Source organism: Panthera onca, chromosome E2, assembly GCF_046562875.1.
Source record: "Panthera onca isolate mPanOnc1 chromosome E2, mPanOnc1 haplotype 2, whole genome shotgun sequence".
NCBI lineage: Eukaryota > Metazoa > Chordata > Mammalia > Carnivora > Felidae > Panthera > Panthera onca.
The window spans coordinates 46,170,439-46,196,485 of NC_138353.1; the positions used below are offsets into that span (position 1 = coordinate 46,170,439).

Genomic DNA, 26,047 nt, shown 5'->3' on the forward strand with positions numbered 1-26,047 from the left:
GGAAATGACTAACCTTGCCATATTTAGTGCAGCGCTAACGGCCACTCGCCTCTGAGGGGTAATCATGCAGGCATAAATTCGGAAAGTTGCTAAGCTATGAGCAGTCTTATGAGCATTAAAAGTGTCCTCTTTGCCAGAAAGGTCATTCATAACTTGGCTACCCTGCTGATGTACAGTCAGTGATATTGATTGATTAATGTATGAAAGCACTGGATCCATTTGCTTCTATGAAAGAGAATAAAGTGCAGTCGACTCTCTCTTTATTTTCACCTCATCCTTTTGTTTGAAGGACATTTTTCCCCTTCTTTTTGTTTTGCCGGCTAGGTTTAAGGGGGTTACAAAAAGCCAGTTTCTGCCAAGTAATGTGTTCACAAAGAGAACATTGATTCACATCAGTGTCGCTTGAATTACCCTTAAAGGTTTGCCAAGGAGTTGCTCTTATATTAACCTTCTGTTCGTGGGGGAAGAAATAAATAAATAAGTCATAAAGTCAAACTCGTTGCTTCGGATTTCATTCGGGGCCTGATCTCAAATAATTCCTCCCGTGGCTGACTGTGGCGAAGGACATTGCCCAGAAGGTCCCCGGTTAGGTTTTGGGGTGTGAGGTGCAGGACGCCAAGGGAGGGGAGCCCACCCCCACCCCCCACCGCCCCCCGCTGCCTGTGCCCTCCTGGGGACCAGATCATGGAACTGACTGAATTTACTTCCAGCACAGAGATTAGTTCTGACTGGCTGCCTCGCATTCAGGCTGAGAAGCTGCGGTCCCTTTTCTTGCTCTCTTAGGCAGTTCACACAATCAGGTGGTGGAAAGGGCAAGGGAAACCTTTCTTTGTCTGAGAGATGAAGGATTCTGGTGGGGAAGGCAACTTTGTTTTTCGGCTCCGATGGAACGAATTCGTTATACAGTCTTCTGAGTCCTCCTTAAATCTCCCAGTTCTCTACAAACTTAGCAAGGCCATAGCCTGAGGATGGGGAAGAAGGACTCCTTTGCATTTTCAAAGCTCAAATGAAGTTTGTTTAGTTGTTGCTGTTTTAATTTTTCTGTGAGCAGATAGTCTGAAGACTTTCCTGTTGAAAACCCAAAATGGTGTTGGTGGTCTATGAAACCTAGAGTGTATTGATTACCCTGTGATTTGGTAAGCCTTGAGTATTCTCTGAGTTGGAGCATTTTGCAGACTAATGGCGTTCTGTTACTAAGGTTTTCTCTTCAGTGATTTTCTTTTCCGGAAGATAGCTCAGTGCTAGGCACATACAAGGTCATTGGTCAGTGTTAGCTGACTGGCCATCTTGGATTCTCCAGCATTTGACACATGGCGACTTTCAGAGTCCGAAGCATTTGGAAACAGTGTCCCCAGCGTGCTGGGAAGCTAGGGCAATGTGGACTTATGGCGCCCAAAGCTGTGCTTAGCTCCTGGGGGGCACAGCCTGCACATACCAGTGGGGAGGTCTCCAGGTTGGCTGTCCCAGGTGTGGAATGCCCTTGGGAGCCTTGGAATGAAAACTGGTCGCCCTGCCTGTCTTTTCCTATAAGCCGGACCCCATGCACCTGGCAAAAGCTATTTGACCTGGGTGTGAAGGTGGCCCAAGCTGTTCATTCAGCAGCGTCCAGCAGAAGGCCAACACACAACACAGTTCCTGGAACAACCAGTTTCATATCAGTTCACAGCTCATGAACAGGGAGGGTGTTGATGGCTAAGAGTCCCAGAGGAATCTGTGCTTTGGAAGCATTGCTGTCTGTCTTCCTGGGAGTCTGGGCTGTCAGAGCCTTGTGTACCTCCTGTCTGCCCATGGCCCAGGGGGTATAAAAGCAGCAGGTGAGGAAGTAGGTTGGTTTTTCCCCCTCCCATGGAAGCTGGCAGGTGTCTAAGCTCCTATGAATTCTTCTTAGTTAAAAGGGGCTCTCGGTAAACTGGTTGCACCTGGCCGATGCTTTGATGGAGAAGCAGTTTTAATTGGGAGACACAGGAAGCCCCCTATGCCACACCCCTGGCTTTTGCACAGCACTTTGAATAATATCTTGTGTTTGGCTGCGAACAGTACAGGGTTACTGGTGGCTTATGGTCTGACCACAGCGCCGTTGCTCCCAGCAGCCTCACTGGCTTCTTCTTAGTTCTCGGACATGGCAGGGGAGCCACAGACAGGTAGAGTGTCCAGCTTTGCAGTTATATGTGTACCACATCACCAGTTGCCCTCCCTCCACACCAGCTGGAGCTCATTGCCCAGCTAACCCCGAGACACAGGTGACATGTTGGCCCATACGGGGAGCCATACAGCTTTATGTGATTGTTTAATTAAAACCTTGGTTTTCTAATTGCAGTCTCAACACAGGTGCCTCTTGTTAATGAAGGACAACCTCCGCGCTTGGTGCTCTGGCTCAAGGCATTTCTTTCCCCTTTTTCCCAACTTGAAAAGTGCCATTTTTGTTCCCACCATCGGGCAAGGGGCGCGTCTTGCCGTTGGGGGAGACGTCCCACTATTCCTTTTCCTTTTGTCAGCCCGTGTCCGTGTCTTACCTTGGCTGTGGTCGCCTCTCTGATTTCATATTGTAGGGAGTCAAATTTGTAAGCCCCTCCACCTGCTGGAGTAATCAGAAAGCCCGAAGAAAACCACCATGTTTCTCCGACGTAAGCATTATTTTCCAGATTCCTGGCGCAAGAGGTGAAATGGATATAATGTTCACTTTGAAAGGGGGAAACGTCCCCTGATTTCCACATGAACCCCGGCACCTCCATCTCCTCCGCCTCCCTCTGCTGAGGCGATAGGAGTCAGCTCAAAGGAGATGCTGAGAGTGAATCCATTTTCTCTTCCTCTGTCTCCACAGAATAAATGAGAATTTGCCCGATTTAATAAAACGGCTTCGTCTCTCTGCCATCTTCCCCATCTCCAGAGTATTCCCTCCGTAGCGGCCTGCTCTCCTATAATGGATCTCCGTGCCGTATCTCCTCCTTACAGGCTGGTGGCTTCACAGGCAATGCTCTCACTCGCTCCCACGCACACGCTGTTTCACACATGTGCGTGTGTGCCACTTTTGGGGGATCCTGAGGACCGAAGGTGCAAAAATTTGTCACCAGATCTCATTTTCCCCATTGTCAGGCGTGATGGTTGTAATTGATGTAGAGGTTGGTGTGGCTTGCCGTCCGTCTGCCATCAACTCAGCCTCCCGGAGTTGACGCGACCACAAGGTGGAATATATTTTGGGGAGAAGGGGGAGAAGTAGATGGTGGCACTCGCTCTGCCCCAGCCCTTTCTCTGTGTAATTGGAACATAGTTATCTCTGGGTATGGAGGAGCATTTTGCTGTCTCCCCATTGCTCCCGGTTGGACTGATGGGGGTTTGTTGTTTGAATTTGGAATGGTTTTTCCTTTTGAAACACCACCCCCCCCCCCTCCTAAATTTGTGTTTTAATTTCTATTTCCTGGTTGATTTTTTCCCCCTTTCCATTCTGACACTAATTATGCCAGCCGCGTTGGGAGCCCTCACTGCTGGGAGGTACCCAGATAAGGGTTAAGAAGGGTTTTAAAAACAGGCTGAACTCCTTCTTAATGAGGCTCAATCGGGCTCTCCTCCGGGTGGTTTTGTTTTGCTGATCTGTCAGTTTTTCAAGGATTTAATTGCACTTTTTTCGTGTTAGTCTTTGAAATTGGCCTATACAATCTTGCTATAAAATAACATTAAAAAAAAAAAAGAAAAAAGTTAGTGGCTTTTGTCCCCTCCCCCCTTTATTGTCATTGGGGGATTTTATTTTTCACTTTCTCTTTCCAGGACCATCTTTTCCCAGTCACTCTTGGGAGCTGGCCGTAGTGAGGAGCCCAGGGTGAGTGGCAGGAGGGGCCTCGGAGAGCCTGGATCTCCCCGTTTCTGAAGCCCTTCCGTCTCTCTGGGGCTTCAGTAACACAGCTCCTCGTCTTATGGCTCCTCTTCTGGGTCTGCCCTTGGCCAGGGGTGGGGAGGGACCGGTCCGTGAGGACAAGCTCCGATTTGTGCTTTAGGCCTGGAAGCAACCGATTCTGTCAAGCAGTGCCAGACCCGCTAAGCAGCGTCTTGAGTCCTCAACCATGGGAGGTGAGGAAAAGAAAGAGTCTACAAGACAGAAGGCAGAAGTTGCCAGGCAGGGGAGGGGGAGGGAAGCAAGGCCATATCCTTTATGCTATTATCTTTATGGCATAGAAAAACATGCTCGAAGCAATCAGCATGAAATTCTTAATTGCTTCGCTTACTCCTGCTCCCCTCATGGGACAGATTGTGCAAGTGCTGGAGCTGCCAGGACCCTCACGTTAGCACACTGTCCCTGCTGCACACACTATTTTTAACCAGTGCTTTGTTTTGCAAAGACGCACAAAGCTTTCTCTCTCTCTCTCTCTCTCTCTCTCTCTCTTTTTTCCTTCCCAAGGATGCTAATAAACAGCAGAGGCAATAAAGAGCTTCTCTAGCCACCCTGGCAGCAGCCACGCTTGGTGAGACTGTGAGCCTCTCTCTCTCCCCCTACCTCCCTGCCTTCTGCTTCCTCTCTTTGGATTTCGTCATTCCTTCTTCCCCTTTCGGCAAAAGTTTTGGCTTAAAAAAAAATTTTTTTTTTTTTTAAATTTCTGTCTCTGCATTTATCCTGTGAACAAACAAAGTTCCCTTTTCCCCTTCCCCTCTCTCCTGATTCTGATTTACATCCCTCTCCTCCTCTCTTTTCTGATGAGTATCTTCCTCTTGGAGATTTCCAGTCCCCTCTCATGAGGGTGTAAAATCCAAGAACCAGATCTCAGAGATTTCAAAATAAAATAAAAGTAAACTCTGCTTAAAAAACACTTTAGCAGGAAAGCCAGGCTAATTGTAAATCAATGGGTCTTAAAATGCAGCATCGATCTCCAGTTAGAAGTTTGAAGGGGAAAGCAGTAATTACTGCACCAGAAGGTAGTTTTTTCCTCTTAGTAAGTTCTGGGCAGAAAGAAGGCTCATTAGGGCCGCTCTTTGGAATCCGAGTAATTAGTTTAAAAAGTACTTTTGTGGTGTTATTCCCTTGGCTAGAAATTATTGGAGTCTTCACAGATTTATAGTTCAATTCTGATAAGATTTGATTTATTACCGTGTTTGGTGTGGACGAACCTTGATACGTAATCACCCAGGTGAAGACTCAGGGAAGCATGGACCAGAGCTTTGCGAAGGAAGAGTCTTTTTAGAGTAGACAGGGTTTGATTCTCTAATGATTTTTACTGCCCTGGATAGTGTTGAGTGGGACCGACTTAGAACCCTAGCATGGCATGGACGTTAGAACATCCAAGGCCAACCTTGTTATCCCTCAGATGAGCAAAAGGAGACCTAGTAGAAGAGGCGACGTTCTTGTCCAAGTGCATGTCAACGTGATGGTTCAGTGGCAAGATTGGACGTCTCTCAGCCATCTTGTGTCACCCAAGGTGGGTCTGCTAGAGAATAGGTCCCATGAAGGCAGGAATGTGTCCTTCTTGTCCAGTTGGATTCCCAAAGCCTAGAACCTAGTAGGTGTAACTTAATGGGTATGTTTAATGAGTTGGTGAATTCACAGATGAACAAATTAGACAACCCCTCTTTTCTGTCTTGGAGAGAGAGCTTGCAAGCTCTTATCTTTGGGAGAGACTATCATGGGAGCTTTCTGTCTGGTTAGAGCATCAAGACAAGGACAACCGCCATTCCGAGCGCTTGCCTTTGCACCAGAATCAGGCAACCCTTTCTTAAAGGGACTTGATTTTTGCTTGAAGAGCTCATTCTCCCGCTTCACTTTTTATTGTAAAGCAAATACACAACCTAAAAGAGTACTTTTAGGTTCGCTGTCATCTTACCATGATACAACCCTCTCCATACTGGCATGCAATCTTCCGTGTGCCATGTAATATTAATAGTGAATTAGATGTGTGTGAGGATGCTTGGTCAGCTTAGGCTGTGAGTTTTTACTTTCTTACTCGAAACTTTAAATTATCCACATTGCTTCTAAGAGAGGCTCCCCAAAGAGGGCGCTCTGCTTTTCATCTAGAGCAGTGCGTCAGGCAAAACAGTGCTTTGTAAACTTTATTAGCAGAGCTCTCCTTTCTAAACAAATGAGATCTAATTTTCACCCAGTATCTGAATAATTTTCTGGAAAAGCTTTATAACTATAGTTAATTTAGGAGTTCAGAGTTGTCACATTTGTATATTTAAAAATGAGAATAAAGCAGAGTTGATCAACATTTTGATCCAAATTAAGAGTTCTGGGGGTGCCTGGGTGGCTCATTTGGTTAAGCATCTGACTTAGGCTCACGTCAGGATCTCACAGCTCGTGGATTCGAGCCCGACGCCCAGCTCTGTGCTAACAGCTCAGAGCCTGGAGCCTGCTTCAGATTCTGTCTCCCTCTCTCTCTGCCCCTCCCCTGCTTGCACGCTGTCTCTCTCTCTCTGTCTCTCTCAAAAATAAAATTAAAAAAACATTAAAAAATTTTTTAAAAATTAAGAGTTACGGAAGGTAGTTCAATAGGATCAGCTAAACTTCTGTTTTGTGTTCTGTTTCGGTTCGGTTCCATTATTATGCAGATCCTTGTTTGTGAGGAAGTAGTTCCAGATGGTACCTGTTTTTATAGTTTTGTGTCTCAAGTCTCAGAAGAAGTGTCTGTGTCTCAGTCTCAGAAGAATCTTCAACTAAGTAGGGATGGCAGAAACTTTTACTCTGAGGTCTGCACAGAATCTAGTTAACTTGGCCGTAGAGTCCACGGCCTGTCCTCCAGTGTGTTACGTGAACTTAGGTTTTCATTATTACAACATTTGGTAATCACCTGGAATTTTATAAGCAACTTAAAAGAAAACTGGAATCAAACTTTGCAGGACCCCTGCAAGTGTTATGGGGTTCCTGAGGGAGCGGTTCAGACACCATTACCCTGTGAGAGCTGCACCTTACGAGCGCCCTGGGACTCCTGTCGTCGGAAGACCCTGTGGCTGCTCTTGCTGAAAAAATCACTGTGGTGCCGAGTGGCTGGCGGAGGGCCCCTCGTCTGGGTATCTCCCCGTCACCTGTGTTGGATGACCACTGCGTGGTATGCAGCCTTGCACATGACTTTACGGGTTGAGGAGGCCTTGGCTTCCCCCGCGAGGCCTCTTGCCCCTCTTCTGCTGCCAGGCCACATCCTGAGAGGGTGACCCCCGGCTGCGGCGGGCCTCTCTGGCCCCTGCCTTGGTCTGTTCAGGACTTGCCTCTGCCCTGTGACTGTGGAAGTACTGATGTGGTCCGCATGGAAAGACGTCACTTTTTATTTCTAAATGAGAGGAAATACTTCTGTTTATCACAGGAGCCCCGAGCTGTGCTTCCACATGCTGAGAGTTATGTCCCTGAGCCATGGCCTTGGTCACCCTCCTGTGCTCCGTTATCGCTCTGCCAAAAGCAGCTTGCATTCCCTCCCTGTCTGCTTTTCGCCAGTTCTGTTGCTTCTCCCCTCTCTCCTTGAATCAAATGTTTGGGCTTGCAACGTTTATTAATAGCACCAGCACTGCTGAGTAGAGTAGTGATTTTCTTCCCTTTTTACATTTAATTTATTTTTGGCTTTTAGAAACAAATCTGAAATAATATTTGAAGCTTCTCCCTTTGGGGGCCACCTCCAGGTAATCCTTTGAAAGCATGTCTTGGGGTCAGGCATTCCCCACTTACCCTCCCAAAGCCACAGGGCCATCAGCTCACCCCCTTTGCCATAGCGCTAATGCCTTGGTGTTTGCTGCTCGTCGGTCAAGTCCAGCTGTAAATCCTTGGTCCTCTGGATCCACCCACACACCCAGTCCCTCAGCCTTTTTTAAAACAACTTAACTAAAGACATGTTGCTGCCTAGAGAAATTTTTCCCAAACTGTGCCTTTATAGGGATATAAGTGCTGTTGAAGAGATTTATTGTATGCATTTCAACAAACATTAGCCCCTGTTTGCACAGATTTACTGGGCACATGATGGTCCCTAATGTGAAAAGTCCTTTTTGGTACTGGAGCTTGGGATTTCAGATGAGCAAGTGATGTTTTCATATAGGACCCGTCAGAGGCATTGAGTGAGGCGGATGCCATTAGGCGTGGTCAGCAGATGTGAGGGTGCATTGAGGAGGTTGGCAGGGTCTGGGAGGCAGAGGGCTGATGCCTGCGGCTTGTGTTTTCAGGCTTGTGTGGTTATTGTCCAGGGGCCAGTCTGGGGACTGAAAAGGTTCACTTGTTGCCTCCACCTCTCCTGTTTGCTTTAACAGCCCCCAGGCCCCTCCTGTCTTCCTTCTAGCTTCTGTATCCTGATAGGGTAGCATTTTTGTCACTGGCAGAACATGGAAAGGTGATTTTCAAATGGAAGGGTGGGTGTGATTTTTTTTTTTTTTTTTTTTTTGATGAGTCCCAAGTGGCAGAGAGACCACCTGGAGGTCAGTTGAGAACTGGGGACTCTAAGTAAAGGCACGCTTGACATGGCTCTGTCTCCTACCCCTGAACAACTAGGGAAGCGAATGGCAGCCTCTGGCCAGGAATTGATTGCATTAATTGATATGCCAATAAGAGAGCTTGTTATATCCGCCATTGGTTAGGAGGCCAGCTAACAAGTCCGCTGATCAATGGCACCAATAAAGATTTCATCCATTAATGAGCAACATGGTAATTAATGTTATCCATAAACCAATTAGCCTGGCTAGCTAATGCGCCAGCCTGCACGATGAGCGGCAGTGCCGAAAGTGGGCAGGCCACTACCCATCTGGCATGGAGTTGGGTCTTCAGGTGGCTTCATGGGGTAATGAGAGAGCCTGAGACTCTGGAAGGTTTATTCCACTGGAGAATGTGAAGAAAACTTGGAGCATTCAGAGCCCCTGGCAGAGAGAGAAGAAGGCAAACAGAGTCCTTGCCGGGCCCCGGGCTGGAGCACAGCTGTGCCCTGCTTGTCCCCAACACCTGCTGGGAGGACAGAGCAGGACACACTTTTCTCTTCCAACTCCTGTCTGCCCAGCTTTCCCACGCAAGCCTCTCAGGGGCTGTTAGGGGGCCGTAATGGAATGACTGAGTTCCCGGGTCACTCTGGTCCCAGCTGGGCATGCTTTCCCTGGGGACACACCCCCATCGATGGCTCACATGAACTGCCTTGTGCGCTCCTGGAGGGCGGGCCGTGGCCTCTTCTGGGAACCATGAACGAGTGGTAAAGTAATTAATATCCCTCCAGCCCCCTGTCCCCATGTTTCATTTAGGAAGAAAAAATTTGTTGGAGGAAAGAAAGAAGGAGAAACAGATGATTTGAAGCTGTGCCTTTTTCCTCCCCCCCCCCCACCAACCCTGCTGGTTTTTTTGAAATGACATCAGTGGGTTGTTTGCCAAGCATAACCTGGCAGCCTGGCGGCTCTGCCTGACTGCCTGAGATTTCTGGGGACCGTGCAGCTCGCCAGCTCCAGCCGTGGCAGCGTGCCAAGGTGACGTTCCGTGACTAAGCAGAAACGAGGGAGAGGGAGAGAGGGAGGAAAAAGGTATGTGTGGTTGGGGAGCTGGGGGAGAGAGTGGTCCCGGGTCTGGGTGTGGCATGGGGAGACATGGAGGCATGGCCTGGGGCATCGGATCAAGAGGGCGGGTGTCAGGGGACCGCACTTGGCAGGCCAGGGAGTGGCCCTGTGTCCCTGGGTAGGGGGGGTCGGCCGTGGGGGGAGTTCCAGGGCAACAGCCACAGATCCAGCCTGAGAGATTGCTGACCGAAGGGGTCTGACTTAGGAGGGAACAAAATGAGCCAAAGTGAAGGTGACAGCCCCGAGGGCCTGGAACTATTGAGAAGGAGGCTTAGGGAAGCTTTTATCAGCACCAGGCCCGATACTCCTCAACGGAGTTTCCTTTGCATTGTTAGGTATTGACCCTCAGAGACCCCTTGTGGATTCCCTAATTGAAAATTAATACTAGATCAATGCCATGGGCAATTTGCATATTGATCATAAACAACTTTGAAGGCACCGAGTGTGCGGCAGATCAATAGGGCTCCTGAATAGGGCTGCAGAGGGAGCACCTCCCAGTACAATGCACTCCGAGAAAGGTTAATGATTTGGGAAGTTCCTAACTGCTCGGCGCTGGGAATGGCCCCCACGCCGCACAGCATCCGCAAGAGCAATTAGTACGGGCGGGCGGAGCCACCTCCCCCCACGGCCCCCACCCCTGCCCACCCCCCACCACTGCAGGGGAGGGCGCCTGCTGGTGTGTGGGAAGGGGCCGGCCATGAGTGTTTTTACAGTTGCCTTTTTTGGTGATGGATGAAGTCTTGGGGCAGTTTATTCTGGGAAGTGTACTGTAAAAGGGAGCAACGAAGTGAAGGCTCCGGTAATTGCTCTGGCCCCTTCCCCAAAACACAGTTCTCCTGATGATTGGAGTGGAATGACCTGGAGAAGGGGCGACAGCTCCTCAGGCTCCTGGTCACTGTGGAAACCTGAATTCATGGGCGCTTTAAGCTGTGCTGGGTTTGGCCCATTGTGCATCCTGTCCCATTCAGCTCCCGGTTTTCTGGATTTTGCTTCCTCGCTCATCACCTGCACTCCCTTGCTTGGTGCCTTCTTGTCTCTCTCTGGCTTTTAGCCTTACGTCTCTGGGCAGTCCTGGCCGCTCCTCTGGATCCCCAGCAAGCCCAGAAGGGCCTCCTCCTCCTGGCCCCCTTCCTGGCCCCTCCTGGCTTCTTTGTGTTTTCTTCGGGGCCCCTCCCTCTCTCCCTTCTGGCTGAGATCCAGCTCCTCTTGTCTCCTGGCCAGAGAAACAGCGCCCAGAGCAGCTGACCCATGGGTGCTCCGGATTTACCCGTTAATGTTTAATAACAGAACCCAGAACACTTGAGGGCTCACCCACTTACTCTGCCTTGGAGGCCCCAGGGTACTCTGAGACAGCTGGTTTGCGGCACGGGGCCAAGTGCTGCCTGAGGAGACCTGTGATGCCGGTCTACCTGTACCTCGCTACCTGGCTGCACCCCGAGACAGCCCAGGGTGGCGGTGCGGCAGCTGAGAACGTGTGCATGCGCGCGCGCGCGCGCGCGCGTGTGTGTGTGTGTGTGTGTGTGTGTGTGTGTGACTAGGGGGAGACCCCTCTTCTCTTGTGGCCAACGGAGTGGACTTCTTTCCACAGTGGCCCATTTAAGAAAAGTAAAGCCTCCTCCCCCACCCTCCAGATCCATCTTGCACTAGGAAGAGCTGGCATCGAAATAGCAGCCCTGCTGAGCTTACGTAGCTTTATATGATTATTAAGTTTGCAGAGTGCGTTGAAGTTCATTTATGTGGAAAGGCAATAAAGTTTCCGAGAAGGGCTGTGTGGAATGGTGGGTGACAAATTTCTGAGTTGGAGCTGTAGCCCTGCTGAACCAGGAGTTACTCACCCCAGCTTCTCAGGGAGGGGCTTGGGAGCACAGTGGTGGGGCGGGTCCTTCTGGTGCATGGGTGTCAAGGCCGGCCACTTGCTGCAGTATGGCCAGTGGCAGAGGATGCTCAGGTTCCCCTGCCTGTCTTTGCATTTGTTCAACTCAAGGTCAGCTCCTGCCCACCCCCTAGTAAAGGAAAAGGCACAAGGAAGTTTTATACACCACACACACGCAGATTTGGGGAAGTACCGTAGCCTCCGTACTGGAAAGCTCTTCGAGCCTAACTGTGTGAAGCTGAGCAGGATGTCTCACCCACGCAGCTCTCTGCTAAGGGCGGGAATCCATCCCAGCCTCTACTTACCAGGCAGGATGGGGGGTCTGAGGCCACATTTGCCCAGAGGAGGGGCTGCTGAACTGAAGCACATTGTTCTGATTTTCATAGAAGTTCTTTAGGTGTTAGCAGTGCCTCTGGCCTGACAGTAGCCAGTAAGGCCTGCAGGAACTCGTCCACGTGACCTGTCTGACTCATCTCCTGGCCCTCCTTTCTGTCTTTGCTCCCACCTTGGGCTTTGGCACATGCGGTTCCTCTGTGCCTGGAAGGCCCTTGTAGCTCACACCCTCACTCCTTCAGGTCTGTGTTCAAATGTTGCCCTCTCCAAGCTTCCCACAGAAAATGACTCCTAGCATTGCCTTTTTCCTTTTCCCTACTTTACCGTCCTTCTCTATCAGCATCTGACTTACAGTATGGTCATTTGTTCGGCAGCTTTTTGTCTTTCTTACTCCCCCACCTTCTTTCCTTCTTTTCCACCTTTTTCTTTACCCCTGCACTTTGAGGGCAGGGACTTTTCCTGTCTTGTTCCCAGCTGTATTGTCATTGTCTAGAACAGGTGCTCCGTGAACATGTGGTAGGTGGATGGGTGGGTAGGTACATGGATGGGTAGATGGATGGATTGATGGGTGGATGGGTGGGTAGATGGATGGATAGCATGAGAAGAAGTTTAAGTTCTCTTGGGAAGGCCATGCAGTAGCTCTTAAGGTGTTCATGAAGAACATGGGCCTTGGCTTTGTTCTGCCACTTCTAGGCTGTGTGACCTTTGCCACTAATTTAACCTCTCAGAGCCTCAGTTTTCTCATCTGTGAAATGGGAATAATAATAGAATTTACTTCTGTTGTGTGACAGTTGTATTCCACAGTTACTATTATTACATAGTAATAATTTAGACAAATGGCATCTTTCTAAGCACACGGTACTGGTTTTTATGATCAGACTCTTTGCAGTGAAGATTTCCCAGGCAGCAAAAAAGGGAAGTATAACACGTTTTCTACTGACCGGTCCCACTTTGCTAGACCCTTCCTTCTCCTCCTTGCAATCAGGGCCTTTGTGATTGGGTCAAGAAAACGGCACCCAGGCTTCGAGGCTCCTGGGGCAGGATGGGGGTGACCTGACATGGATCATAGGCGCACACGGGGTTGGGGGGATTGGAGAGCCAATGTCAGCTTGATTCAGGGCCCAGCAGGCAGGTGCGGGGCCATCCCCATGCATGTGATTACTTCATTATGGAGCCTTTCATTGACTTGGCTGCACTGTGCTGATGAACTGAGACTGGGGACAAGAGCTCATAATTGAGGGAAATAAATTCCCATCACAGGCCTGGCTGCAGCCAGGAGTCAGCATCCCCCTCCTCTGTGTGTGTGATGGGGGTGGGGGTGCGTGCAGGTGTTCACGCCTTCCCTGCGTGCTTCTCCCCTTCTGTCCTCTTCAGAACCTCACGGGCTTTGGCTGTAGGCCCACTGAGCAGTCTCTTTGCAGACCTGCCTCTGTTTCCCCTGCGTGGAGCTGCTCTTCCAGTAGCAGGCCTCTTGCACTTGGACGTTAACCCTCTTTTCATGCTCTCCCCGGGACTGGAACCACTGAACCTCCATCAGTCCCGTCACACACCTGTTCTACCTCTCACTTAGTCATCACCCTTGTGCATTTGTTTGTTCACCTTCATCTCTGTGCTCTCCGTTAGATCTCTGTGAAGGCAGAGGAGGGCAGGCTCTGCTGCTGCCCTTCTTAATTGAAATCCCGTTTCATTCATCTGGGAGATGAGGCAGGGGAGGGGGTGGGGCAGAGTTTTCCCAGGCAGGTCCCCTTGCAGCCTGTCCGCCAGACACGAAGCCAGACCTGATACCAGCGCCATGAGTGCGCAGCAGCATCTCAAGGAGCAAATTCAGCAACCAGAGTCCTTTGCATTCCACTAAACCAAAAACCACACAACCAGCCACATGGTTTAACCACCACACACACACACAAATGTTGTACTGCGATGCATTTTCTCGAAACCAGGAAATGAGTGGCTCGGGTCACCAGAGCATCTGAAGTTGGTCATTACTAATCAGTTGTTTATAGCAAAGAGATTTGTTTTCTCTCCCCCAGTGTTTTCTAGGCCTTCAAAACATTTCCTGGAATCTTGACTGAAGTCCGTGTGTGCTGTGGGCTGGTGATACACATAATGGCTGGGCTGGGGAGGCAGGTTGCCTCAGTTACAAAGAAGCATGGGTGGAGTGAAGGCAGAGTAGAAAAGAAGTAGAGAGCCCTCACTTGACACCTTCTGACCTCAGCCGGTGGAGCTGAATGCTAGAGAGCCAGGACTGAAATTGCAGTCACTTTAGATTATTTGGAGCGAGGAGAGGCAGGGAAAAAAGGGTCTGTTGACTACAGGAAGCTGAATTCTTCCTCCACTGAAAAGCTTATTAGTGGAAGGGGAAAAAGCAATTACTTGGCTTTTGCTGGTTCTCTGCAGCAGGGACCAGGGGCTGCACCGGCCCCTTGGACCTCACCCTGATCTAGAAGCTCTCTGACGGGCTCTGCTCCCAGCCATTTGGGAGGAATCCTTTTGGGACAACCCCTTTCCAGAAAGAGCAAGAAGGGAGAGAGGGAGAAAGCAGGAACGAGAGAGCATACGTGTGTTTATGTGTGTAAGGATGAAAGAGCGAGGTGGGCGGGCTGCATTGCGCCAGAGCCATGGCTCGTTCTGTCTTTAAACGTGACGGTTTTATTTTGGGTACCACGTTGCCACTGGGCAGGAAGTTAACAGGATACCACTTGCCTAAATACACGGATATCTGGGTTCTTAGGAGATGGTTTTCGGTTTGTTGTGGTCTTGGCGAGCCCATTTTTATCCTTGCTATTATGTCTTTTTGTCTCAGAATGTCAAGAAAAACTAGGTCTTGCTCTGAGCAGCTGTACCACTTGCCTCAACGTCGGAGCTTTTCCATGGGACTTTGTTGGTTTCTTTGCCCGGCTGGCCACTGGAGCAGCATGTGACCACCTGTCCCCTTCATCCTCCTTTGGATTTCCTCGCCCTGGGGACATCCAGCCCCCCACCCCTCTCCAGGTCCTGGTCTCCTGGTCTACAGAATCAAAGTGCTTGTTGTCCGCTCCCCCAAATTCCTCAAAACAAAGGCCGGTCCCTCTGATGACTGAGTTTCTGCAAACAGCCAGTATCTCTCTCTCCTAAATCTGTTTGCTTGCGTGCTTCTCTTCCATACTTGTCACCAGAATTTTCCAGTAGGTGAGTCAATTCATAGACTCTCTTCAGACAGAAATTGACCTTTCCCCCACCTGCCATCGTAGATGCTGAATTTAAAGATGCAAACTTTTTTTTTTTTTTTGAAAGTTGCTCTTTGATGACTGTCTAAATCCTCTTATTCCCCCTCCTCTTCTTACTTTTTGTATTTAAAATTGTTGCTTGGTAAGTGAGAACTCATTCACTTTTTCTCTTCCTAATCATTGGGCAGTCTCATCTTCAAGATTGTATTGCCTTTTAACTAGTTTTTTCATTGCTTCTTACCTTCCTTGCCATCATTCTTGGCCTTACAAAGTGAAGCAAAACCATTGACTTGTTGCAGGCTTTACTTCCATATTCTGTCTCTGCCCAGGGTTCATATTCCCTTAGAAAGAGTTGTCTGCTTCTGGAAGTGTGGGGACAGTTCCGACGTAAGGTATTCCCTGACAAGAGCTTCTAGTAATTTTTCCAGGTGCAGCATGTACACAGAACAGTGTAGACATCCAAAATTATTTCCATAAAGTATGACTGTGTGCTGTCAGTTTCTCCAGATCCCTTATTCCTAACTGTCCCAAGTACCAGTTACTTTCTGCTCAGATCCTTGATGGCCTTCTCATCTCATGGAGATGTTTTCTTTCTCTTTGGTTTCACGTATTGGTTGTTTTCAATTGTTCCCGCTATTAAAGAGTCTAGAATTTAAGTTCTTTTATTGAATCGTTTGTCTTGATGATTATGACTGCATTTTTGGGCTTTAAGATGCATTACATGGGGTGCCTGGGTGGCTCAGTAGTTTGAGTATCCGACTTCAGCTCAGGTCATGGTCTAGCGGTTCAGCCCTGCGTCGGGCTCTGTGCTGACAACTAAGAGCTTGGAGCCTGCTTCGGATTCTGTGTCTCCCTCTCTCTCTGCTCCTCCTCCGCTCATGCTCTGTCTCTCTCTGTCTCAAAAATAACAAATATAAACATTCAAAAAAAATTTTAAAGATACTATTACAGTGTTAACTTGGGGTGCGTAATGGACTGCATTCCCTTTCGGGGATACTAGCCTGTTCTTAGGTGGAAGACACCTCTCACAGGAGGGAAGGCTGAGTAGAGGGACCCAATCCTGAGACTGAGGGTAAAACACAGTTAGTAGCTCTGAAGATTTGGAGATGGGTTACCATAGCCAAAATCACCATGAAAGGGCTGGTGTGCTGCTGGTGGGGGTATTTTGTAATATCCAAAGTTTAAAAATGCAGAGGTTTTGTATTCAACCACTGGCATAACTTTGGAAGTTACTCAAAAAGAGGAGGAAGATCCAAGAATTTTCTTTCTCCCTTTGGGCACAGAAGAGCTGTGCAAGGTGCATGTTAAAAATGACAACTTAGCAGTCCCATCTGCTTTTTCTCATGTGGATGCAGGAAAGCTTTTGAACATAAACCCTTGGATTTTCTCTGTACCTCAGCTTCCTGCTTCACTTTCCTTGCAGTTTCCGAGGAAATGTTAGCTCAAACATGCTGCTGCTGCTGCCTGGTTGTTTCAGACTGAAGTGTGCTTGGGGACTTGATGGTTTTGGAGAATGGCCCAGTTTTTTACTTTCCAAGTGTAGACATATCCTTAAATGTCTCAGGTGTGACCGTAAATGCTTCTGGCAGAGGCAGGCCCTTCTCCACTTGTACCAGGCAATGTATGCGTGGTAGGCACCTAAAGACCCAGGCCTGGGCCATCTCCAGGGTTCATAAGTGTCCGTAGCATTAGACTCTGCAGCTGGCAGTGCCGTTAACACCTGCGGTGACCTTTGTGCACGTGCAGGTCTGTCCAAGGAAGAACAGGTTTAGCTGGTGCTTTCTTGGGTGCCAGGTTGCCTGAAGTTGGCCTGACGTCTGTTTCCTGCATTTGGTTTGGAAAGTGTCAGCCTTTGTTTGTGCTTTATTTTTATGAATCAGCTTGTTTTACCAGCTGTGCACATAAGTGGCTGATGATCATGCAAAGTGAAGTTCACTGACAGGCAGTCCATCACTCTCCTGTCCTCGGGTGGGAGCACACTACTATTTCTGCAAGCACCCTGTGCTTCACAGGGGCCAAGGCTGATTTCTCAATAGGCTGCAGGCCCTTTGGACACTGTGAGCATTAAGATTGAGGCCATCAACAGGCTGGGAATTCAGCCCCTCATTCGTTTTGGTCTGTGATTTAGACTCCTGGAGTCATGGCTTCGTATTGTCTTGATGGTGTGCTGTTTGTTTTGATGGCCAGGAACAAGATACTTACCTGTTTGTCTTTCAGTTTTCTTTTTTGCATATCTTCGCCCCAAATATTCCATCATTCCTTTGGGCACTGTCAAATCACATCTCCCCACTGTCGTAAACACCTTGGGCCTGTCCAGCCACCCTTCTGCCTTTCGTTTCCTTGCTGTCATTCCTGTACAGATAGCATCCTTCAGCGTTTGACATTCCCAGTACAAGAGCCATCCCACAAGGTCTCACTTATACCCATTAGGTTCTAATCACCATCATCTAATACCACTCCTGGTACATCCTGTTCGTTTCCCACACACCTTCATTTGTATATAGATGCTTAAGTACACTTACAAGCCTTCCTTGACGTTTTTTTCACTCATGTATTTCCAACATTTTCCAATTAAAAATAAATAGGAATTTGTTTTTTTCTTTCTTTCTTTCTTCTTCTTCTTCTTCTTTTTTTTTTTTTTTTTTTTGCTTTAAGCATAAGATCTCTCCCTGACAAGCCAAGTGAGTTTCAACTCAGAAGGGTGGTTTCAGTCTTTTTAGTGGAAACTGTTAATTTTTTTTTTTTTTATTTACACTCTTTCTATCACTCGTGTGTTTATCTATCCTGTCTTCTCCTCTCCAGCCATGGAAGCCTGGCAGTGTTTATTTCAAGCAGAGTGTTACTGAAAGACAGATGCTTGTAGGGACTGCTTATGTCTCACACCTGGAATGTTAAAAAGCTTTCAGGCAGATCTGTTTGGGTGAAAAATGTCCTTTTCTGTAGAGGAGGGGGACTAGGAGGGAAGTGGGACCTCCCCGCCTCATCCCATGTGAGGATGTTCCCACTTCTGACTGTACTTCCAGATGCCTTAGATGGTGCTTCCAAGTCCACAAGATAGTCTGTTCTGAAGAGCAAACCTCTGAGTCCCCTTCTTCCTCCATCAAAGCCTTCCTCTTTTTACTAACCTTGGCTTTTTTCACCTTTGCCCATCAAATAGTCTGTTGTTAAGACCCTGTGACTTACTCTGTCCCCTCCCCCCGCTCATTCTCAGTAGCATACTGAGTTAGACTCATTATTTTCCTCTACTACTTTGTTTTTAACAGAGGGGGAAATAAAACACCCTTCTTGGTTTCAAGAACCTTCTATTTTGCATGCCTCTTCTTTCCAGAACATTCCAGTTTGGTGTGAGGTTAAACTGTGCAAAACACTGTTTGAAAGAAGGGAGAAAAAGAGAAAGGAACTTGTCAAAATGCATTTGTTAGATCACGTTTTAAATGAAGTACAATTGAAGGTAGTTTTTGTCCAAAGAAAGGAAAAACCCCTGCAAATCCGCTGAGCTCCCAGAGAGCGCGCCTCCTTTGTCATCGCCCTGACATTGAAGTGTAATTTTTCATGGTTATTTGGACTGGAAAATGGGGGGGGGGGGGAAGGGGAGAGATGGGTCTGCGATTATTTCCCATAAATGACAACACAATCCCATCACGCTCCGCTACAAACATGCTCAGGGAATTTGCCCTTTTTTACATTTCATGTGTGGAAGCAAAGCGCCAGTCCTGGCCCTGGAGAAATCAGGGGAGCTAATCCCTGCTGAATTCAGTTTCCTCAGAGTTCTGGGACAGAGCTGGATTTCCCGTGGAGTGTGGATTCCGAAACCATTTCAGGGTTGGGTTTGTGTTTTACAAACTGGAACTCACATTTTTCAGTTATTAAAAAAAAAAAGAAAGAAAGAAAAGAAAAGAAAAGAAAAGCAAGAAAGCAAACTCTTCCTGTGAATAGCCACCAGGCGAGTCAGCGGACATATTTAGTTCCGTTGTGCTCTGTCACCGCACATTGGCTTTTATCCTTTTCTGCGTTTCTGCAGGGGGCAGCCCAGGTGCTTTTGCTAAGAACACAGATAAATGGAACTTGTTGCAATCCTGGCTGTAGGCGGTTCCTCCCTTTTTCTCCTCCCTTGACCCCCACCCACCCCCTTAATTTTAGCGCGGTTTTGACAGACTGTTCCGATTGACCAAGTGGCCTCGCCCAGGAGAGGGAAAATGGCAGGACCTGTCCCTCGCCACACAACGGCAGCATTTATCACTTTGTGCTCTGGCTTTCTGTGTGCCGTTTGCTTAGGAGAACAGCTCAAAGAGGGGAAATTTTCTCTGGGAGGCCTAAACCGGCCCTGGCGGCGATGGACCCATAAAACGTGCTCTCCTGTCAGTGCGCAAGGTGGAGGTGAAGTTAAGTAAGAAGCAAAGGGAGAGCCTCCCCCAGGCTTGCGTCCTTGTTGCGGCTGACCTTGCTCTACCCAGCAGGGGCTGCGCAGGGCTGCAGCATGCCCGGCCTCCCCAGCCTCCCTCCTGCCACACAATCCCCATTTTTCTTGTTTCTATAAACAGTGGCACGATCTTCAAATATACAAAAGCATAAATGGTCTCTATTCTCCAATTATTCATTTTAATAATACCCGGAGTTGCCTTCAGAGTGTTGATTCTTTTAGCCTGCTGCCAGAAGGCAGGGTCGTGGGGGTGGTGGCCAGGGAAACAGGGTCAAGGGTGGAGCAGTGAGGAGGCCGAGGTCCTCCAGCACTGGGTTTTCCTGCAGAGCTTCTCCCGAAGCCCCTCTTGAAAGGCTGGCCGGCCCCCCGCCACCTTCCAGGCTCTGTCCAGAAACTCCAGGCCCTGCGGCCCCAGGTGTATTTGGTAAGTGAACACCTAGTGGTCAAAAGAATTCTTGTGGGAAAATGATCACTTAAAGGATTTGTGCTCATCCCTGGGGGGAAAGGGAGTGTATCTCCAGTGGAGCGTGTCCTCCACTTCCTCTACTGCTCACATCCCCCTTTGTCTCAGGGGAGTGACGTCCACGTGTAGAAATGTCACCTTTAGAAGGCAGTTTTGTTTAAAACAACCGGCTAGTGCTTTGGCCACGTTATTTTTTAAAAAGGGACCAGGGTGGGCACATTCCCCGCAGAAGCACCAGGCTGTCCCCACCCCGATAGCTCTCCCCAGTTGGTAGAGAAGGGTCCTTGGTAGGATGGCCTGGCCTGGCTCGGAGCTTAGGGTGGTAAGCAAATGGATGATGCGAAGACAAGGGCCGCCAGGAGGGTGCTCTGTCCTTTACATCCTGTGCAAGGCAGGGACCTCAGGGAGGCCTGGGCAGGCAGGAGTGCGGGAGGCCTGTTTGCCCGTCGTCTGTGTGGGGAGCCTACTTTTCACCTTGGGCTCTGCTACTGCACTGGAGTTCTGATGTTGGCCGGAAAAGAAACGGAATCTTGTCTTGAGAAGGTGAATAAATGAATGCTCCAGCCTCGAAGCCCCTGGGGGCCTGCTGTACCCCCTCACCCTCATTCTTTGCCCCTTTAAGCTTTCCTGCCTGGACTGTGATGGGTTATATTTCAAAATGTTGCACTTGCCAGTGTCAGTATGGATTTCTGGACCCTTCATCTGGTGATTTGGTATTTCCCTCAGTATCCTGTTAAGATGTAGAAAATGGAATGGACACATTTTGCCTGCAATTAAAAGTAATACTCAGGTGATTACCCACAAAGAACTTTGAAGGAGGTTTTACGTTTCCTGTTCCATGTGTCCACATGAAAACATGCAGTCACCTTTATCAATACGCTAAGTATAAGGTGTGTTAAGAGAACGATATGCATTTGTGGTAAGCAAAACCACCTTGATCTAAGGGGGGAAATGTTCTGGGGCTGCGGTATTTGTCAACCAGAAAACCTCATCACTCGAAGCTGTGTCTTGTGCAGTTTCCAGCCACACCGTCAGGGCTGGAAAGATATCATTGGAATAAAACCATGGAATAAATGTTTGAGGAAATATGTTTGGGAATGATGCAGAATGGATTGCTGCATCCTGTATCTGGGTGTTCTGTGGATTTGGGAATAAGCCTGGGGCACATGGAGAATCACCTGCTGGTAGGCCCCGTGGTCACCATTCAGTGAGATCCCACTCACCAAAATGGCACAGAGGGAGAACGGCATAGTTAGGAACGTTGCTGCCATTTACCTCTTCTTCCTTGGCTTTGAGAGGCAAGACAAGACTAGGGGTGAAGAGCTGGGAGCAGCACGGTTGGATGTCCGTCAGCATTGTCAATCACATCCTGTTACAAGTTACTGTTTTAGCAGAATTTTAACATGCTAGATCTTATTAGAAACAAGTGGTGTAGACCTTAGCAGTCCTCTTTTACATAGTGGCATTTGATTTGACCTGTGTTTGCAAAAGAAAGCATGCATGTTCTGTAGAGTATATACAGCCAGTAGAGGTTTCTTGTGGATAACAAAAGGCCAAGAGGATTGGGTACGCTGGAGGGTTCTGCCCTTGTTTTCCAATTGTACCAACCAACCTTGCAAAAAGACAGCAGATTGGCCACAGTGTCCTACGCCGAGTCAATGGCCACAGGGTCCAGCACCTGCACACGAGTTACAGAAATAAGAAGACAAGACACAGTCATGGAGTCCCTCCTGCTCTCCGCCAAGAGAGATCCCAGCCTAAGTGGCTGCCACCTTCCGTGGTACTCCTGCTGGCCCTCATGTTGCAGGCCTTGCTTGCTTCGCGGTTGTCCTTGGTTAATTAGGTTGAAAGTGGAGAAAGGAAAAGCTTTAACCCTATCTTCAAAGTAGGCAGATTGGTTATTTTGTTTTTCAAAGAAGAGGTCCTATATACAATTAAAACTTGTTTCTGGTAAACCTCATTCCAGGAAAGATGAGCTTTTAACAAAAGGCTTTTGACAGCTGCAGGCTATTTCATTTTTTTTAATGCCGAATGAAAAATCAATACATTTTTCTGGGTTATACATATTCAGAACAGGCCTGATATTTCCATTATAATGGAAAGTGGGTGTCTGTGCACATCTCGCCTGTCAGAGCTGCACCACCGCATTTTCCAAGCCACTGCTAAATATTTCAAACCTGATTTGATTGTGGTTCATGACAGCTAATGTTTCTCAGCTCTTGAGCCTGCCGACAGGCAAATGCACTTTATTTCACCCCCACCCTCAAATATGGCTCACCCCAAAGAAAAAGGAAAGAACAGTTTCATTCTTCAGGGATCCCAGATTGTTGTATTATTTAAGTAACGTGATCGCCTGAGAGCCTTGGGTACAGACACCCTGATTCTTAGGAGAATTTCCAAAATTCTGTCACAGTGAGGCACTATTGGGAGCTTTGTCAGGTTTGGGGGATGGTTTGAATTGTTCTACATTATCCTGTTAAGAGTTAGGAACAGAGGGACTAGTCTTAGCCATTGATTGACTCCCCTTCCTTCAAGTCTGTAAGCAATTGGTAAAAAACACCCAGTGGACACAGCTCCCGGCCCCAGTTATTTGGTGAACGGTATTGGTTTTGGGGGCGACTGGCAAGTTTTCTCGGGTATCACATTTGGGAAGTGCATGCGGCCGGGGTGAGTGCAGACTGTATGATGATGCCACCTCTGTGCTTGCTTCTGCCCGGTGCTCCTTTCACATACCCGTTTCCAGGTTGTTCATAAAATTGTTGCAAATCTCCACGGGGCTGCCACTTGGCACGCACACCTCCTCTGGGAGCAGGTTTCACCCTAAGCCGGGGAATCTCGCAGTCACCTTTGCCAACATGATACATAGAAGGTGTGTTAAGACAACCGTTCGCATTTGTGGTAAGCAAAACCACCCTGACTGAAGGGGAACTTTCTGGAGCTGCAGTATGATCGCCTCAAAAACCTTAGCTGCCCCCAAGAACCCTTCCCTCTTAGAATATATGTAGCTGCTGAAATTCTTACACCTGAGGGCTCTGTCCTTAGCCAGGAGACATGAATGAGCAGGGCTGGGTTTGGCCCGAGTGCTAGTAAGTGCTGTCTGGGAGAAGCCATTGTCAAAAGGAGGTAGTGATGGAAATAGATTTTTTTTTAAAGACCTTCAGCCGATGGAGGCTGAAGTTTTATGTGGAGTTTGAAGGCAGAAGAGATACCAGGAAGACTTCGCAGTTACTCAAGATTTGCTTGTGTTTTCCTAGCCGTTTAACATGAAAATACATTCACATAGGAGGGGTGCCTCGGTTTGAGGGCCACTGTGGGGTGTATCCATCCAAGTCGCCTTCTGCTGTAGCGGGTTTAGAAGCACCTTCTCTGAAGTCTTCTGAAAAGCAGACGTTCTGTCTGGGTTGCGCTGGGCCTGCTGCCCCCTGGCAGGAATGGGGGTGGGGGGGCGCAGGGAGCAGAGATGACCTCCTCACCCAGGTCCTGGCTCTGCCCTTGAAAAAACATTCCTGGGGTGTTCTGCTTGGTTCTGAAATACCGCTAGACTCTTGGAGAATAGATGGTTTTGATTTGTCTGTTGCAGCCTTAAACATGGCAAAGTGGCTGCTGGGTATCTTAGGGAAGGGCAGCAACTTCGTCATCGGAGGGAAAGACAGGATTTTCCAGATAAAACCAGATCGTCGGCCCTTCAATTCTTCACTTGTTCCCACCATCTGTCAGTAGCTGGTATTATATATATATTTAAAACATCGACGCCTGTAATGACCCCGGCCCTTTGCCACTGAGCTCACGGGTGGAAAATGCAATCTGTGATCTGTGAGAAACTGCCACCCCCTGCCCCCAACCCCGTGCTCCGTCAATGCGTGGGTGTCAAATACACATTCCTAAAGGGAATACAGGCTGGATAACCAGTGCCAGCAGCGCGGAGTGTGGATACAGCTCTCTGTTAAAACGCTGGATGCCATTGTGCCCCTGGTCCCCATGTGGTTCCAGTGCAGGGGGACGAGGTGAGGCCTGGGTCTTAGTGAGTGGGCTTTCTTTAGGCTTTCGTAACCAATCAAACAGACCCTGCCTGCAAAGCATTGTGGGTCTGAGCTGTCCAGACAAATTCGTACTTTGTATCTCTGTTTTTTAATCATTTTTCTGGCTTTATTGGTATTCAGAGCTCACAGTTTTCTGGTTACTGTCAGCCTGGGCTTTCATCCATTTTAAAGAGCTATTTTTCCTCTTGCTGTTGATGATGATGGTATAAAGACAGATGGTGTAACTGCTTATGAATGTCCTATTTTATTTCCCCAGGACCAGACAGTTCACTTGAAGACGTATATTATTTCCACATGCTCAGGTTGGGCGGCCCAGACGGTGTCTGCTTCCTGCAGCTAGCTGCCCTTCCTGGCCTCGCCATGCAGAGGGCGACACCTGTAGGTCATAGGTGGAACTGCAGTGAAGTGCCTGCTCAGCCGAATGGGACCTGGTTTTCCACTGGGGGTGACACTGGTCCTCTTGCAAAGGAAGCTGTTTCCTAATAACTTCTTCTTCAAGGAGTTTCTTAATCATTTCTTCTTCCACCAAGCATATAACAGCCTGTTAGTGAATGAGTGACAAATGATAGTAGGAGCTGAAAAAGCAGAGGATTTGATTTTTAAATCTTAAAAAAAAAAAAGGTGGAGGGAGGGAAAGAGAAACAAAATAAGTTCCTGAATTAACCTCTGCCCTCTAGCTTCCCAGTGGAATTTAGCTGCCTTCGCTTTTCTCCTTGTAGTAGGGTAGGGAGGGAAGAAAGCAAAGAACCGAGGCTTAGAGAATGAGGGCTCCAGGAGTATTCACAAAGCACTGTACGGTTTCCTTGTTCAGTGCATCAACGATGTGCTTATTCTTCACACCCTCTGTCTTCTGAATAAGATGTGTTTGGAGAGGCTAAAGAAGTGGGGTCAGTGCCAGAGTGACCGTGAGTTCTTAACTCTCTGCTTGGATGGCTGCAGCACACATGATGGTGAGGAGAAGGGTGCTGGCCTTTGGAGGTGCCTCCCAGTGGGCAAATTCGTTCCTTCTTCTGTAGAGAAGCACTTCAGGCACTGTTCACCACATCAGGGTTTTGTCTCTTTTCTAGATGTCAGATTGTCTACATCAAAGGTGAAGTGTGTGTGTGATGGAGAGGAGGGGCCATTCAGCCATCTCTTCATAATCAAATTTGATTAATGTCTACATTACTAGACATAGTTTGTATCACAGCATGTACTGGGACAAATGAGTATATTTTAAGAACCTTAGCTCCTTTGGGTAGACCCAATTTAAGATTGATTGACTGAATTCTAGTATCACCATTCAAAGATGAATTTTATAATCACAGTGTTGAACAGTTTTATCAAAAGTGTAAAAAAGTGCATTGGACATTCTGCCCGGACACAATGCATCTATCATACTGTGTAATTTACGTGTTATTCTCTAATAATGCTTGTATGTAAATTTTTTTCTCTCCTACACGATGTACAGTATTAATATGGCACTGTATATCAGATTGACTTCAAACCATGGTTGCTTGATTTTTCTCTGTTTGAACTAAGAGTGGGTATGGGGAGACTTGATGTTACCTTGCCTATGCAGTATGACCAAAGGAGACATGGAAATTACATAAGGAGGCCTATTATTTGCAGATGAAAATAAGCACTATCTTATTTCATTTGTGTTCCTCATGACTGCCTCATAAATGCCCTTTTGGTGGTAATGAAGAAATAATGTTCCCTGACTCCTCATTCAGTTTTCCATTCCTCGGACTTCCATTGTCTTTTTGGGAAGAATTAGGAAAATCTGACTCTAAACAGATACTTTCTTCCTCGAGTGCTTTATAAAGCTTCTGGGGTCAGTTTACTTTTAATTCCTTTTACTTCCTTTGTGTGATGAAATTTAGAAGCTATTTTCTGGAGGTTTGGGGAAGGTAACACCTTGAAACATTGAAAAGCAGGGTCATGGCTCCAGGGACCTAGGGTGACATTGGTCTGAGCCCCAAATCCAGTACCTAGTCCCTGTGCACCCAGTCTAGTGCCAACCCCAGTGATTAATGTGGGCAGCCAGGTTCTCATGTTTCTATACCTAGGAAGGTGTGCTCTTCAAAATCTGCTAATAATTTTGTCGTTCACCCACCTCCGTTTGCTTTGCCTGCCTTATTCATTCATTTAGCCTATTCTTTTTTTCTTTTTTCTTTTTAAGTAATGTCTACACCCAACATGGGCTCGAACTCACGACCTCGAGATCCAGCTGCTCCACAGAGGGAG

General features: G+C 48.0%; 1 protein-coding gene across 6 annotated transcripts in view; it reads left to right on the plus strand.

Annotated features, from left to right (window-relative positions):
* ZFHX3 (zinc finger homeobox 3) overlaps nt 1–26,047 on the plus strand; it is a 250,541-nt gene that overhangs the window by 177,168 nt on the left and 47,326 nt on the right. The gene's annotated exons all lie outside the window — the stretch shown is intronic.